The sequence below is a fragment of the Phocoena phocoena genome, chromosome 10 (genome assembly GCF_963924675.1).
Source record: "Phocoena phocoena chromosome 10, mPhoPho1.1, whole genome shotgun sequence".
Taxonomy (NCBI): domain Eukaryota; kingdom Metazoa; phylum Chordata; class Mammalia; order Artiodactyla; family Phocoenidae; genus Phocoena; species Phocoena phocoena.
Genome location: NC_089228.1, coordinates 57,443,703 through 57,462,561, shown reverse-complemented (window position 1 = coordinate 57,462,561; position 18,859 = coordinate 57,443,703). Strand labels below are relative to the sequence as shown.

Sequence of the window (18,859 nt, the reverse complement as noted above, 5' to 3'; positions counted from 1 at the left end):
ATTTACTGAAAGCTTATACCCCGCTATGGTTTACATAGGAAAATATAGGTTTATTTTTCCTCAAGACGCCCTCAAGAGTTTAATAAAGAGAGAAAATAGACATATGTGAACCCAGAGCAGAACTGACATTCTATGACCAAATGGAAGAACCTTGTCCTATCACAGTTGTTTATAAGCTCTAAGAATAATTACGAGCCTAAATCTTAGTACAGTACCTTGAATGATTTTGTTACTTTTAAAATCAAAATACTTATTTTGTATTAAAAAGAAAAACCATAAAAAAATTTTTATGTAGTATTTTCCATGCTTTATTCCTGCTGTCTTAAAGAAGAAACTATAACTCTTCCTATGAAATGAGATGATTTTTGCATTTAAGAGGACTATATTTTTCCTTAAGTTCTCAGTGTTATTAACATTACTTGTTTGCCCTACCCTAAAATTCTGGATTTCCTGAACATTTTGCAAGTTGGTCTCCATGGCTTCCACCTAGTGGAAGGGTCATTAGACCCTACTAAGGACAGCCATAAATAACCTTCAACCTTGTTTTTTCTAGTGTAATCTAAAGTCAATTTCTTAATAGTTTTTTAAATGAAATAAGAAACATCTGTGCCCTGACAACTGATAAGAACCATACTTAAATTTAATACAATGCAACAAAAGTACATCAAACATGTTCACATATGGCACATGTGTGTATATTGAGTTGGAATGAACATAGGGACTCAAATACAAATAAACATAATTGATAATTTTCTTACCCCAACCCTTTCATTTTAATCACAGAAGTTTTGATACATACATGAAACACATACCTAAGTTATGAAGCATAACAAATTTGGCACTCATCTACCCACCACTCGATTACTATAATAATACCAAAATCTGTGCATCCAACTGTGAGTTCCTTCCCTATCCATTCCCATCCTTCTAATCCCCTACCAAACCAGCCCTCTCTTGATTCTATTTATTTTTTGTGTCTCATTCCCAGCCCATATTTCCAGAGCCTTGAAAATTAAATGAAACTCGCCAGCTTTGCATAGGTAATACATTCTCCCAACACCTGGAATAAGGTGGCACGTTTAAATAAAGAAAAGGGATGCCCCCTTCTCTCAAATTTTCAAAGAGGGGCATAATCTCAGCAGTGCCCATATGCGTGTGGCAGAAGCTTCAGCACTGGGCTGAGGAGCAACTCATATCCTTGCATGAAGGCTATACATCAGGAAGGGCAAGTGCATAGCCCTGCCCCTTAGCCTTCTGGACAAGTCCAGCACTGTCCAACAGAAATACAATGCAAACTACACATTAATATTTAAATGAAATTTAAAATTCAGTTCCTCAGTCAAACTAGCTACGCTTCAACAGCTCGAGTCACATGTCGCCAGTGGCCCCCGTACGTGACATTGCATTCCAGACGCTTCTGTAGAAGATGTTAGTCACTGTCTTCATAAACATTATGACTGAGGCTTACAGACATGCCACACAGCTGCACAATACTTCATGAACCCCACTATCTTAAACATTGAGGAGACACGGCTTTGGGAAAGATCCCCAGTGTTCTCCTTACTTGCTGCAAGTAATAAATACTTCCTTCTCCTGATCTTTGTCTTGGTTGTGTCTTTTGACTTGACACCCACTAAAAGGAGAACACAGTTCGCAGGTGACAAATTTTGATGACTCTGGTGGTACCTCTCACCTAACCCCTTTGTGTTGCTCCAGCTCCCAAGAGGCAACGCAGTGGGCTGCAGCAGTTCACCCGGGCGAATTTGTCTATGTTGCTGGGGGATCTAAGGGGAAGGGCATAGGGGAATCCCTCTTGGTGCCTGATTTTTCAGGTCTATGCACCTCAACTTGGTGAATGGGCTCAGAAGCTGCTCTGGACTTCTTGATCTGGAGAGTCCCTTTGGAGAGGTGAGAGGTGTTTATCCCACAAATCAGCTTCAGGGTTCTGTCCCCATCTCAACGGGGGAGAAGAAATGACTTAAGAACTGCACAGTTAATCTGGTCTGGCCAGGTTGGCTCTGAGAGTCCAAGGGATTGCAAGACATTCCTCTCTTCTCCAGTCTTAGAGGTCAGGTCAGAGTCTGAGGGACTGTGAGACACCCCCATGTTGCTCGAAGAGTCTAAGGGATTGTGAGACAAAGAAGTTGATTTGTGCCATTCTTTGGCCATTGAATAAAGCTTGTGCTGTTCCAGTCTCAGCACTGGTTTTGTTATTGGCTGTGCGAATCTGAGCCGAAAAGAACCTCCCTGGGGTCTTGGGGGGCTAGGGGCCTCGGCCTGAACTAGGACACTGGTGTGGCTCCAGGTGACCAATTTGATAACAAATCCAGCCAGAGGGCTCTCTGACTCAAGGCCAACAGGTGGCCAGCCAAAAGAACAGGGTGATTTAGCCCTTGCCCTTGACCTCTGAGTCAACGAGCCCTACTGGAATAAGTCTGAGATCTGAAAACAGCCAAGCATCTGATCTGGGAGCACTCATCTGGAAAGACAAACCCTCCTAAATATCCTTGATTGGGATGCCTGTCATGGATCAGGGTAGTGTCCTGGGGATGCCCAACACAGGGTCACTGGCTTTACCTGGCCAGAAATGCCAGGTGAGTGAGGATCTGGACAAACTCCATCCTAGCAGAAGGCTAAGTGAGTGAGGAGTTGGGCTGGACAAAGTCCTCTGGAGGCCACTGCACAGGAAGATCACCTCTTTGTTTCTTGTGCCTTTAGTTTAAATTTCTGTCATTGGTTTGTTTCAAGTCTTCATCAGTGAATTTGGAAGGATCTTGGTTTTATGTGGTTTTGTTTGTCCAACTGCTCTTGTGAGTCTCTGCCACAATTGTGGGCACAGGTCAAGCACTGAAGACCCATCAGGGTGCTCACCACTTGGAGAGTCCCATGAAAGTATAAGTTGGTCATGGATCAGGGCAGACTGGCTCTAGTTTCCCTGCTGACCTGAAGCATGCGTCCATGCAACCAGGAACATGTAAATCATCCATAGTCACAATCCCTGAAGCACTCTCACCTTCAGGATATAATCAGGAGGCCAAGAGCATGTCTTTAGTGTTAATCTGTCTCTCATCTTGATCAGTAAGCTTGGATCTGTGTATATGTCTTTTTCGGGTTCATCCCTCCCTGTCATTTCCCACCATTGGTCTCTGGGAGCCTCTCTCAGAGACAAGAACCCTTAAGAAATACGGTTCTAGGCTAAGCTCAGGAAATTCAGTTTTGGTTCCCCAGGAGATCTGAGGACCCACAAGTAGCTCAGAAACTTTGGGTCCTTGTCATTGAGTTGTCGAGAACTCAAACTGGGTCATCTGAGACTCGAGCTGGGGACAGGTAAATTTACCTGGGGACAGGTAAATAGATCTTTGACACTCCAAATCAGTCTCACCTTGAGATGTAAATGTTCTATGAGGGCTCTCAGAAACACTTATCTAGACCACCTGTAATTCCTGAGACTGAGAGGGAGAAGGGGAAAGAGAACTTAAAAAATTTTTTTAACTTATTCCAACCATTATAAACCAATGTGTTTTATATTATAATATCTGGTTCATAACTAAGTTTAAAATGGGGCTAGGAGATCTCTGGTTCCATCTGTCTTTATATAAAAAGTAACTTGTAGATGAGCTGTATTTAATTGGCCTAAAGAAAAGTAAGTGCTTACAAGTTAAATATTTCTAAATATAAAGAAAACTGGCCAAAATAAATTTCAGGGTCATGTGATCTAGGACTAATCCTTAATGAGCAAAAACAAGCTTGTTTGTTTGTTTAATTAATATAGACATGTCTTTAAAGTCATCAGTATTAAGAATAATACTTTCATTATACTGAGAGTCAAATTTGTCAGCAAGGAAAAGAACTTGGTATAATGAAATCTTAAATAAATTAAATGTACATGAGATAAGAGGTTTCTTTAGTTGAACTTAAAAAAATTGCGTTTTGGGAATGTTTATCTAAAATAGTCTCTCCTGATTTTGGCAACTTGAAAATTTAGTTTTGCTATATTAAATTAAATGATAGGAATTATTGACCATCCAGGTTATTTCAAATAAAATAAAACACTGGAACACTACTTGCTAAACAGGTCTAAGTTTATCTACTTTTGTCTTCTTATGAGGGGAAACTAAAGATGTTTGGGTTTCTTAAAGACATGTAGTACATTGAGGCAAAGAAATTCTGCTATGAGAAGACCTTCAAGATGGCAGAGGAATAAGACATGGAGATCACCTTCCTCCCCACAAATACATCAAAAATACATGTACACATGGAACAACTCCTACAGAACACCTACTGAACGCTGGCAGAAGACCTCAGACTTCCCCAAAGGCAAGAAAATCCCCACATACCTGGGTAGGGCAAAAGAGAAAAGAAAAAACAGAGACAAAAGAATAGGGATGGGACCTGTGCCTCTGAGAGGGAGCTGTGAAAGAAAAAACGTTCCCACACACTAGGAAGCCCATTAACTGGTGGGGATGAGGGGTGGGCAGTGGGGAAGATTTGGAGCCACACCACAGAGGAGAGTGCAGCAACAGGGGTGCAGAGAGCAAAGTGGAGAGATTCCCACACAGAGGATCACTGCCGACCAGCACTCATTAGCCTGAGATGTTTGTCTGCTCACCCACCAGGGTGAGTGGGGCCTGAGAGCTGAGGTTCGGTCTTTGGCAGTCAGACCCCAAGAAGAGGACGGGGGTTGGCTGCGTGAAGACAGCGTGAAGGGGGTTAGTGCACCACAGCTAGCCTGGAGGGAGTCCAGGAAAAAGTCTGGACCTGCTGGAGATGCAAGAGACCATTGTTTTGGGGCGCGCAAGGTGAGGGGATTCCTACTCTGTGTGCCCATAGATGACAAAGCACTGCATAAGTGAACTTCAGAGGTGGGCATGAGCCGTAGCTATCAGCTCGGACCCCAGAGACATGTATTGACCGTTACTGCTGTCACTGCTGCCACCAAGAATCCTGTGTGCAAGTGCAGGTCACTACACACAGCCCCAACACCCCCAGAGCCTGTGCAGCATGTCACTGCCAGGGCCCCATGATCCAGGGACAATTTCCCTAGGAGAACCCATGGCGTGCCTCAGGCTGTTGCAATGTCATGCTGGCCTCTGCCACCACAGGCTTGCCCTGCATTCCAATTATGACTACAGTACCCCTCCCTCTCCCTGGCCTGAATGAGCAAGAGAACCCTAATCAGCCACTGCTTTAACACCCTCCTGTCAGGAACAGATGTCTGAGGGTGGCCTAAATGCAGAGGTGGGGTCAAAACTAAAGCTGAACCCCAGGAGCTGTGTGAACAAAGAAGATAAAGGGAAATTTTTCCATGCAGCCTCAGGAGCAGTGGATTAAATCCCCACAATCAACTTGATAAACCCTGCATCTGTGGAATACCAGAATAGACAATGAATGTTTCCAAAATTGAAAATGTTTCCAAAATTGAGGTGGTGGACGTTGGGAGCAACTGTAGACTTGGGGTTTGCATTATGCATCTGATTTTTTATCTTAGTTTAGTTTTTAGTGCTTGCTCTCATTGGTGGATTTGTTTAGTGGTTTGGTTGTTCTCTTCCTTTTTTAAAAAATATTTTTTATTATTATTTTTTTTCTCCTTTTTTCTTTTCTTCTGAGTGTATGTGTGTATGTTTCTTTGTGTGATGTTTTCTGTTTTGGTTTGTTTTACCATTTGTCCTAGGGTTCTGTCTGTTCGTTTTTTGATGTTGTTTGATTGTTTTCTTTTTATGAGTGTGTGTGTTTGTGTATGTTTCTTTGAGTGATTTTGTCTGTTTAGTTTTGCTTTTACCATTTGGCTTGGGGTTCTAACTGTTCAGGTTTTTCTTTTTCTTCCTTTTCTTCTGAGCCATGTGGCTGGCAGGGTTTTGGTGCTCCAGCTGGGTGTTGGGCCTGAGCCTCCAAGGTGAGACAGCCAAGTCCGGGACATTGGACCACCAGAGACCTCCCAGACCTATGTAATATCACTTGGTGAGAGCTCTCCCAGAGATCTCGATCTCAACACAAAGACCCAGCTCCACCCAATGACCAGCAATCTCCAGTGCTGGATGCCCCATGCCAAACAATGAGCAAGACAGGAACACAACCCCACCAATCAGCAGAGAGGCAGCCTAAAGTCATATTAAGTTCACAGACACCACAAAACACACTACCAGATGTGGCCCTTCCCACCAGAAGGACAAGATCCAGCCTCACCCACAGGCACCAGTCCCCTCCACCAGGAAGCCTACACAAGCCACTGAACCAACCTCACCCACTGTGGGCAGACACCTAAATTAATGGGAGCTACGAACTGCAGCCTGTGAAAAGGAAACCCCAAACACAGTAAGTTAAACAAAATGAGAAGACAGAGAAATATGCAGCAGATAAGGAGCAAGGTAAAAAGCCACCAAACCAAAAAAATGAAGAAGGAATAGGCAGTCTACCTGAAAAAGAATTCAGAGTAATGATAGTAAAGATGATTCAAAATCTTGGAAATAGAATGGAGAAAATACAAGAAACGTTTAACAAGGACCTAGAAGAACTAAAGAGCAAAGAAACAATGAGGAACAGCACAATAAATGAAATTAAAAACACTCTAGAAGGAATCAATAGCAGAATAACTGAGGCAGAGAAACAGATAAGTGACCTGGAAGATAGAATAGTGGAAATAACTGCAGCAGAGCAGAATAAAGAAAAAAGAATGAAAAGAATTGAGGACAGTCTCAGAGACCTCTGAGAAAACATTAAATGGACCAATATTCAGATTATAGGGGTCCCACAGGAAGAAGAGAAAAAGAAAGTGTCTGAGAAAATATTTGAAGAGATTAGAGTCGAAAACTTCCTTAACATGGGAAAGGAAATAGTCAATCAAGTCCAGGAAGCACAGGATAAATCCAAGGAGAAACATACCAAGACACATATTAATGAAATTATCAACAATTAAATGCAAAGAAAAAATATTTAAAGCACAAGGGAAAAGCAACAAATAACATACAAGGGAATCCCCATAAGGTTAACAGTTGATATTTCAAAAACTCTGAAGGATCTTTGCAGAAAGATCAAAGCTGATCTTTGCAAAAACTCTGCAAGCCAGAAGGGGTGGCAGGACATATTTAAAGTGATTAGAGGGAAAAACTTACAACCAAGATTACTCCACGAGCAAGGATCTCATTCAGATTCGATGGAGAAATTAAAACCTTTACAAACAAGCAAAGGTTGAGAGAATTCAGCACCACCAAACCAGCATAACAACAAATGTTAAAGTAACTTCTCTAGGCAGAAAACACAACAGAGGGAAAAGACCTACAAAAAAACTGAACACAGCTAAATAGGAACATACATATCGAAAATTACCTTTAATGTGAATGGATTTAATGCTCTGCCCAAAAGACAAAGACTGGCTGAATGGGTATAGAAACCAGACCCGTATATATGCTGTCTACGAGAGACCCACTTCAGACCTAGGGACACATACAGACTGAAAGTGAAGGGATGGAAAAAGATATTCCATGCAAATGGAAATCAAAAGAAAGGGGAAGTAGCAATACTCATATCAGACAAAATAGACTTTAAAATAAAGAGTATTACAAGAGACAAAGAATGACAGTACATAATGATCAAGGGATCAATCCAAGAAGAAGATATAACAATTGTAAATATTTATGCACCCAACATAAGAACACCTCAATAATGCTAACAGCCAGAAAAATGCTAACAGCCATAAGAGGGGAAATTGACAGTAACATAATCATAGTAGGGGAATTTAACACCCCACTTTTACCAATGGACAGATCATCCAAAATGAAAATAAATAAGGAAACACAAGCTTTAAATGACACATTAGACCAGATGGACTTAATTGATATTTACAGGACACTCCATCCAAAAACAACAGAATACACTTCTCAAGTGCACATGGAACACTCTGCAGGATAGATAATATCTTGGGTCACAAATCAAAGCCTTGGTAAAGTTAAGAAAATTGAAATCATACCAAGCATGTTTTCCGACCACAATGCAATGAGACTAGATATCAATTACAGGGGAAAAAACTATAAAAAATACAAACACACAGAGGCTAAACAGTACACTACTAAGTAACCAAGAGATAGCTGAAGAAATCAAAGAGGAAATCAAAAATACCTAGAAACAAATGGCAATGAAAATACGACAACCCAAAACCTATAGGATGCAGCAAAAGCAGTTCTAAGAGAGAAGTTTATAGCAATACGATCCTACCTCAAGAAACAAGAAACATCTCAAACAACCTAAACTTACACCTACAGTAATTAGAGAAAGAAGAAAAAAAGACCGAGGGGGAGCAGAAGGAAAGAAATCATAAAGATTAGATCAGAAATAAATGAAAAAGAAATGAAGGAAACAACAGCAAAGATCAATAAACAAAATTGATAAACCTTTAGTGACACTCATCAAAAAGAAGGGGGAGAAGATTCAAATCAACAGAATTAGAAATGAAAAAGGAGAAGTAACAACTGACACTGCAGAAATACAAAGGATAATGGGAGATTACTGCAAGCAACACTATGCCAGTAACCTGGAAGAAATGGACAAATTCTTAGAAATGCACAACGTGCAAAGACTAAATCAGGAAGAAATAGAAAATATGAACAGACCAACCACAAGCACTGAAATTGAAACTGTGATTAAAAACCTTCCAACAAACAAAAGCCCAAGATCAGATGGCTTCACAGGCGAATTCTATCAAACATTTAGAGAAGAGCTAACACCTATCTTCCTCAAACTCTTTCAAAATATAGCAGAGGGAGGAACACTCCCAAACTCATTCTACGAGGCCAGCATCACCCTGATACCAAAAGCAGACAAAGACGTCACAAAGAAGGAAAACTACAGGCCAATATCACTGATGAACATAGGTGCAAAAATCCTCAACAAAATACTAGCAAACAGAATCCAACAACTCATTAAAAGGATCATACACTATGATCAAGTGGGGTTTATCTCAGGAAGGCAAGGATTCTTCAATATATGCAAATCAATCAATGTGATACACCATATTAATAAATTGAAGGAGAAAAACCATATGATCATCTCAATCGATGCAGAGAAAGCTTTCAGCAAAATTCAACACCCATTTATGATAAAAACCCTGCAGAAAGTCAGCATAGAGGGAACTTTCCTGAACATAATAAAGGCTATATATGACAAACACACAGCCAACATCATCCTCAATGGTGAATAACTGAAACTATATCCACTAAGATCAGGAACAAGAGTGGTTGCCCACTCTCACCACCCTTATTCAACATAGTTTTGGAAATTTTAGCCACAGCAATTGGAGAATAAAAAGAAATAAAGGTAATCCAAATCAGAAAAGAAGTAAATGTGTCACTGTTTGCAGATGCCATGATACTATACATAGAGAATCCTAAAGATGTTAGTAGAAAACTACTAGAGCTAATCAATGAATTCAGTAAAGTAGCAGGATACAAAATTAATGCACAGAAATCTCTAGCATTCCTAAACACTATTGATTAAAAATCTGAAAGTGAAATTAAGAAAACACTCCCATTTATCATTGAAACAAAAAGAATAAAATATCTAGGAATAAACCTACCTAAGGAGACAAAAGACCTGTATGCAGAAAATTATAAGACACTGTTGAAAGAAATTAAAGATGATACAAATAGATGGAGAGATATACCATGTTCTTGGATTGGAAGAATCAACATTGTGAAGATGACTCTACTACCCAAAGCAATCTACAGATTCAGTGTGATCCCTATCAAACTACTACTGGCAAGTTTCAGAGAAGTAGCACAAAAAATTTCACAATTTGTATGGAAACAGAAAAGACCCTGAATAGCCAAAGCAATCTTGAGAATGAAAAATGGAGCTGGAGGAATCAGGCTCCCAGACTTCAGACTATACTACAAAGCTACAGTAATCAAGACAGTATGGTACTTGAACAAAAATAGAAATATAGACCAATGGAACAGGATGGAAAGTCAGAGTTTAACCCATGCACATATGGTCACCTTATATTTGATAAAGGAGGCAAGAATATACAATGGAGAAAAGACAACCTCTTCAATAAGTGGTGCTGTGAAAACTGGACAGCTACATGTAAAGAAAGAAATTAGAACACTCCCTAACACCATACACAAAAATAAACTCAAAATGGATTAAAGACCTAAATGTAAAGCCAGACACTATCAAACTCTTAGAGCAAAATATAGGCAGAACACTGTATGACATAAATCACAGCAAGGTTCTTTTTGACCCACCTTCTAGAGAAATGGAAATAAAAACAAAAATAAACAAATGGGACCTAATGAAACTTAAAAGCTTTTGCACAGCAAAGGTAACAATAAACAAGACGAAAAGACAACCCTCAGAATGGGAGAAAATATTTGCAAATGAAGCAACTGACAAAGGATTAACCTCCAAAATTTACGAGCTGCTCATACAGCTGAATATTAAAAAAATAATCTAATCCAGAAATGGGTAGAAGACCTAAATAGACATTTCTCCAAAGAAGATATACAGATTGCCAACAAACAGATAAAAGAATGCTCAACATCATTAATCATTCGAGAAATGCAAATCAAAACTACAGTGAGACATCATCTCACACCAGTCAGAATGACCATCATCAAAAAATCTACAAACAATAAATGCTGGAGAGGTGTGCAGAAAAGGGAACACTCTTGCACTGTTGGTGGGAATGTAAATTGATGCAGCCACTATGCAGAATAGTACGGAGGTTTCTTAAAAAACTAAAAATACAACTACCATATGACCCAGCAATCCCACTACTGGGCATATACCCTGAGAAAACCATAATTCAAAAAGTGCCTTGTACCACAATGTTCATTCCAGCTCTATTTACAATAGCCAGGACATGGAAGCAACCTAAGTGTCCATCAACAGATGAATGGATAAAGAAGATGTGGCACATATATACAATGGAATATTACCCAGCCATAAAAAGAAACGAAATTTAGTTATTTGTACTGAGGTGGATGGACCTAGAGTCTGTCATACAGAGTGAAGTAAGTTAGAAAGAGAAAAACAAATACCATATTCTAACACATGTATATGGAATCTAAACAGAAAAAAAAAGTCATGAAGAACCTAGGGGCAGGACGGGATTAGAAACGCAGACCTACTAGAGAATGGACTTGCGGACACAGGGAGGGGGAAGGATAAGCTGGGACAAAGTGAGAGAGTATCATGGACATATATACACTACCAAATGTAGAATAGATCTTTAATGGGAAGCAGCCACATAGCACAGGGAGATCAACTTGGTGCCTTGTGACCACATAGAGGGCTGGGATAGGGAGGGTGGGAGGGAGAGAGATGTAAGAGGGAAGAGATATGGGGATTTATGTATATGTATAGCTGATTCAGTTTGTTATAAACCAGTAACTAACTCAGCATTATAAAGCAATTATTCTCCAATAAACGTATATATATAAAAAAAGAGCCAATACAGCCAAAAATAATGAATAAGTAAATAAACAAACAAACAAATAAATAATGGGTCTATGATGCCATCATAGAATGAATCAGAAACTATCTTGAGACAAGTGACAATGAAACACAACTTTACAAAATCTATGGAATGCAGCAAAAGCAGTGCTAAGAGGAAAGTGCTCAGTGATACAGGCCTTCCTCAAAAAACAAGAAAAATTTCAAATAAACAACCTAACCTACACTTACAAAAATTAGAAAAAGAAGAACAAACAAAACCCAAAGTCAGAAGAAGGCAGCAGTAAACATAGGAAGTAAATAAAATAGAAAATAAAAACAATGGAAAGATCAATAAGATCAAGATCTGGTTTTTTGAAAAGAAAAGGAAAATCAACAAACCTCTAGCCAGGCTCACCAAGAATAAAAGGGAGAAGACCCAAATAAACAAAATAAGAAAGAAAAGAGGAGAAATAACAACTGATATCAGAGAAATACAGAAAATCATAAGAGAATACTATGAACAGTTATAAGCCAACATATTGGACAACCTAGAGGAAATGGAAAGGTTTCTAGAAATATACAGCTTGCCAAAATTGAGTCAAGAAGGAATAGATAGTTTGAACAGACCAATCCGTAGAAGTGAAATAGAATATGTAATAGAAACAAAACTCTGAAAACAAAGTCCAGACTGGATAGCTTCACTGGGGAATTCTACCAAACATACAAAGAAGAAATTATACCTATCTTCTCAAACTCTTCCAAAAGATTGAAGACTCCCAAATTCTTTCTATGAAGCCACCATAACTTTGATACCAAAGCCAGACAAAGACACTACCAAAAATAAAGGAAATTATAGGCCAATATCTTTGATGGATACAGATGTAAAAATCCTCAACAGAATATTAGCAAACTGAATCCAACAATATATAAAAAGGATCATACACTGTGATCAAGCTGAATTCATTCCAAGGATGGTTCTTTACACAAATCAATCAATGTGATACGCCACATTAACAAAAGGAAAGACAAAAACCACATGATCATCTCAATAGATGCAGAAAAAGAATTTGACAAAATTCAATATCCATTCATGATAAAACTCTCACCAAAGTGGGTATAGAGGGAACACATCTCAACAAAATAAAAGCCACTTACAACAAACCCAAAGCCAACATAATACTCAATAATGAAAAGTTGAAAGCCTTCCTGCTAAATTCAGGAAAAAGACAAGGATGCCCATTCTTACCACTTCTATTCAACATAGTATTGAAAGTCCTAGCCACAGCAGTCTGAAATCAAGAAAAAGAAACAAATAAGTCCAAATTGGAAGGGAAGAGGTAAAACTGTCACTATTTGCAGATGACATGATACTCTATATAGAGAAACCTAAAGACTCCACACAAAAACTATTAGAACTAAAAAATGAATTCAGCAAGGTAGCAGGCTACAAGATTAATATACTGAAATCTGTTGCATTTCTTTACACTAACAATGAAATATCAGAAATAGAAAGTGAAAAACAATCCCGATTAAAATCATGTCAAAAAATAAAAGAAAATAGCTAAGAATAAACTTAATGAAGGAGGTGAAAGACCTGTACACCAAAACCCATAAAATATTGATAAAGGAAACTGAAGATGGTTCAAAGAAATGGAAATATGCTCTTGAATTGGAAGAATTAATATTGTTAAAATGGCCATACTACCCAAAGAAATCAACAGATTTAATGTGATCCCTATCGAAATACTCATGACATTTTTCGCAGAATAGAACAAATAATCCTAAAATTTACATGGAACTACAAAAGACCCAGAATTGTCACAGTAGTCCTGAGCAAGAAGAAATCTGGAGGCATAACCCTTCTAGACTCCAGACAATACTACAAAGCTTCAGTAATCAAAACAGCTTGGTATTGGCACAAAACAGACATACGGATCAAGAACAGCATACAGAGCCCAGAAATAAACCCACACACCTACTGCCAATTAATCTATGACAAACAAAGCCGAGAACATACAGTGGATAAAAGACAGTCTCTTCGACAAGTGGTGTTGGGAAAGCTGGACAGCTATAGGTAAATCAATGAAATTAGAACACTCCCTCACACCATACACAAAAATAAACTCAAAATGGTTTAAAGACCTAAATGTAAGACATGATATCATAAAACTCCTAGAAGAGAACATAGGGAGAACACTCTTTGACATAAATTGTGCCAATCTTTTTTTGGATCTTTCTCCTAAGGCAAAGCAAATAAAAGCAAAAATAAACAAATGGAACCTAATCAAACTTTAAAGGTTTTGCACAACTAAGGAAATCATTGACAAAATGAAAATAAAAACTATGGACTGGGAGAAAATATTTGTAATTGATATGACCAACTAGGTGTTAATATCCTAAATATACAAAGAGCTCATGCAACTCAATATTTAAAAAAAAACAAATCAAACAACCCAATCAAAAACTGGAAAGAGATCAGAATAGATATTTTTCCTAAGTAGACATACAGATGGCTAACAGGCACATGAAAAGATGGTCAACATTGCTAATTATTAGAGAAATCCAAAACCACAATGAGATATCACCTTACACCAGTCAGAATAGCCATCATCAAAAAGTCTACAAATAGGGCTTCCCTGGTGGCACAGTGGTTAAGAATCTGCCTGCCAATGCAGGGGACACAAGTTCGAGCCCTGGTCAGGGAAGATCCCACATGCCGTGGAGCAACTAAGCCCTTGCACCACAACTACTGAGCCTGTGCTCTAGAGCCCCCGAGCCACAACTACTGAGCCCACGTGCCACAACTACTGAAGCCCACGTGCCTAGAGTCCATGCTCTGTAGCAAGAGAAGCCACCACAATGAGAAGCCCGCACACCCCAATGAAGAGTTGCCCCCACTTGCCACAACTAGAGAAAGGCCATGCACAGCAATGAAGACCCAATGCAGCCAAAAGTAAATAAATAAAATAAATAAATTTTTAAAAAGTCTACAAATAACAAATGTTGGAGAGGGTGTGGAGAAATGGGAACCCTCATAAACTGTTGACAGGAATGTAAATTAATGCAGCCCTATGGAAAATAGTATGGAGGTTCCTCAAGAAACTAAAAATAGAATTATCATATGATCCAGCAATTCTCCTCCTGGATATATATCCAGAGAAAACAAAAATACTAATTTGAAAAGATACATGCATCCCAATGTTCAAAGCAGCACTACTTACAATAGCCAGGCAATCCTAGTGCCCATCAACAGATGAATGGATAAAGGAGATGTGGTACATATATATATGTATATATTTATATATACTTGTTTGTAATATACATATGTATGAACATTACACTGCTATAAGAAAGAATGAGAGTCTGCCATTTGCAGCAGCATGCATAGACCTAGAAAATATCATGCTTAGTGAAATAAGTCAGACAGGGAAAGACAAATGCTGTATGATATCACTTATGTGGGATCTAATATATAATACAAATGAATATTTATGCAAAATAGACTCACAGATGTAGAAAACAAACTAGTGATTACCAAAGGGGTGAGGGAAGAACGGAGGGGCAAGCTAAGGATATAGGATTAAAAGATAAAAACTACTATGTATAAAATAGATAAGCAATAAGGATATATTGTATAGCATAGGGAATTATAGCTATTATCTTGTAATAACTTATAACGAAGTACAAACTACTATGCTGTACACCTGAAACTACCACAATATTGTAAATCAACTATACTTCAGTAAAAAGTATATTTTGTTCAAGGAAATGGTGTGAATTCATGCAGAATTCATAAGCCAAAACAGAAATTGAAGTGCTGAATGAGTGTTAGTCTACTATTTTCACCTTAGCTGACTACTACAGGTAAGGTGGCAATTGGAGGTATTAGCTTTGTAATTTTTTAAGTCAAGTTTTCACTGATTAATTCAAGTGTGAGGTAAATTACTTGGATAATTATTTTGTCAGAGGAGTGCTGGTCATGAAGCAGATGGAGTCTAAAATTTTGTGTCTCACAAAATTCTTTTAAATATAGCTCTAAGGAAATATTTTCACATGCATTGTAAGTGCATCACGTCATTTAATTCAATTATGAAAAGTAGTCAATAGTATTTGATGCTGATAGAAATCTTTAACCTTATGAAATGAGAGGTATGGTTTAAAACATTAAGATGATATAAACACACCATCTGAGCTCACTAGCATTTTACAGCTTGAAAGTCTCTTTCAGGTGGTGACACTCATAAACATGTCCCGCATGAATAAGTGACATTATGTAGGGTTGCCTTCTCCTTCTCATTAAGGGCTTTTTAATGTTAATGGAGTTGGTATCACTGCAGGAAAGTGTCATAGTGCTTCTGGGGCTCCAATAACAGCTAGACACTAATAAGCAATAAGCCAGGAAATTTAGAACTGCCATAGAAAAGGAATACAATGGTCTTACTGATAATTGTTTTTGTAAGCTGCTTGACTGTGACTTTGGCTACTAGGCCAGGTTAATTCTGGCAAGCAGTGATTAAGAGTATTTATTCAATTAAGTGAAACTAGATCTGGATTTTTAGAAACTGGATTATGAAAAAGGAGTGGGTGGTCTCTATTCTCTATAGCTGCAAGTCAAAATAAGCAAGACTTCTGCTAAAGGGAGGCAAGATCTCTAGGTCCTGAGATCACACAAGGTCTTTCCAGTCACATGTATGATACTGGATGGTCACAAATGCCCACAGTCATCCTTATACACAAAGACCAGAGTCAGGCACACATCCTTGAATACAATTATGCATACATTGATTCATCAAAGAAGCTGTGAACCACAGGCATCTCTGATACTGCAAACATCCAATGTCTCAAACCAGCCTGTCAACTGTACACTGTTGCCTTGGCAACAGGATGCAAGGATGCATGGCAAAATCTTACTGCCTGAGCAACATGGTCTTAAAAGAACTTAAGCTGTTGACTGTGGCAAAGGCTGTAGGTTCAAGCCAGGAGGTGAGGTTTTAGTCCAATTACATAGAGAGATACAGAATTTATGCTAAAACAGTCATTCATCTATTAATTGACAAATATTTGTGGACTGGCACCTATGTGCAATACACTGTGCCCTGGGAAATGCAAAGATGGACCAGGCATAGTCTGGTATATGCCATCACACAGTAATAAATATTAATTGATGAATCAATGGATTTTATAGAAGGTCATAATACAATAACCAAAGCTTACAGGGACTTTAGTGTATGTGACAAAGAGGCTGAAGCTCCTGTGTGTATTACCAAATTCCATTATACAGGACAATTTATTTGTAAACTGAAATAAAATGCTATGATTTATTGAATTAGAACTATCAACATATATATCAACTGGGTGAGAATATAAAACCCAGACAGAAACTGGTAAGGCCAAGCCTATTTGTAATTTTCTCCCAGCAAGTAGTAATGGAGGCAGGAGATTTTTACATCACTTAGATAATTAAAAATGATTAAAGTTGGAAATTTCAAAGAAAGTTCTAATTATTGAATTTTTAATTGCTTTTTTCTTGACACAGACATTACCTCAGCTTTTGGCTAACTCTGTCAATGTGCACAAAACATCAAACAAACATCAACAATAAGGATATTTATTTCATATGATTATTTCAAAGTAGATAATATTTTGTGAGAGTTTGACCATGAAAAGTCAATTCCATTTTCTCTCTTACTCCTTATGATTTCAGGGATGCAAACTTCAAAATAAAAGATGATTTCCACAAATACTATAATTAACTTCAACATGTGAGTTCACATCTCTCAAACTGGGAATGCAAAAATTATACAACCATTCTAGAAAACAGTTTGGCAGTTTCTTAAAAAGTTAAGCATACACCTACCATATGACCCAGCCATTTCACTTATAGGCACTTACCCCAAAGGAAAGGAGTATGTGTCCATACAGACACAAATGTTCATCACAGCTTTATTTGTAACAGCCAAACAGTGGAACTCAAATGTCCATTAACAGATAAATGGATAAACAGCCCCTGGCATATCCATACAATGGTATACTACTTAACAATAAAAAGGAATGAACTGTTGATACATAAAACAATATAGACAGATTCCAAATTAATTATGCTGAACTTAATTTTGCCAACTGGAAGCAAGTCCAGACAAATGAGAGTAGGTCCTATTTAGTCCCATTCATATTAAATTCTAGAATGCAAACTAATCTACAGTGCAGCAAGCAGATTAATGATTGCCTGGGGTGGGAGTGAGGAGCAGGAGTGAGGGGTACAACTGGGCACAAGGACACTTCTGGATGGATACGTCCACTCTCTTAATTGTGTTTTCACAGGGATATGCATACTCAAAAAATCAAATCTCACACTTTAAATAGGTGTAATTTACTTTGTGTGAATTATATCTCACTGAAGCTCTTAGAACAAAATAATTTCTCACATTCTCATTCAACAAAATTATTCGTATAGACCATCACAAGATCTGTGTGTGCATTCATTAACAACAATATATAAAAATACAAAATTAACTTTCATCTGCCTTTTGTTACTTACTAAGTGAAACTTAAATGTAAGTCAGATTTAGTTATCTCATGCTTCTGTATCTTCAGGACAGCTAACTAGTTAGCCCTTGAGAGAGTATGAGCAATTGAAGTTAAAGCAGCTACTTGGTGACCACTCAGATTAATAAACATCTGGAAGAGTATCCCAAGTGACACTCTTATTTATGACTCTTCAATTACATGCAAAGAATAAAGATGTAAAATCAAATCTCTATTCTAGTAAACCAAAGGCATAACTAAAAGCAAATTATCCTTAGTGAATATACTTGTAGTTTGTTAGGGAATGTGGGTCAACTGGAAATTCCCCATGGGCTACTTCTGTAATATTAAAAATGCTACACTGACATCTCCAGGTCTTCTAGGGGTCCAGGAGAGCCCTGGAATGGCTGCTACATGACATCCTGGTGGGAGAGAGTTAATATCTGGAGACCTGGTAATGGAGATTTGGAGACTCACCTCTGCTACAAATGAGTGAAAGGCTGCATTTCCAGAGCCAAGGAATGGTGCACTCTCTGCTGATCTAATATCTCAGCTTTGAGTTTGGCTTTCAGGACTTTTGGTGATTTGGGGATGGAGGGCTGAGATCTGGGAGGAGTTTGGCAAGAAAAGGAGCCCAAAGGAATTATTATCTGGCTTCAAGTGAATTCTGCTAAATAGTTCATAGAAGGAACGTGGACATCTAAGAGTTGGAGACTCTTTCTGGGTCTTGCCACTAATTAATGTAATTACATTATATGTAATTACATTCTTGAAAAACTTTTTATCATCTGATGACGGGACGGCTTGGATCACATCACCAGGATGCCTTCCAGTTCTAATATCATGTTTCCTTTCACCAGCCTTGAGAATTCAATACCTCTCTGAGGAGGCAGGAGCTGCCCTTTCT

At 38.3% G+C, this 18,859-nt stretch overlaps 1 protein-coding gene across 5 annotated transcripts in view; it reads right to left on the bottom strand.

Annotated features, from left to right (window-relative positions):
• The window catches only part of NEK10 (NIMA related kinase 10), a 282,983-nt gene that overhangs the window by 60,318 nt on the left and 203,806 nt on the right, over positions 1-18,859 (bottom strand). The gene's annotated exons all lie outside the window — the stretch shown is intronic.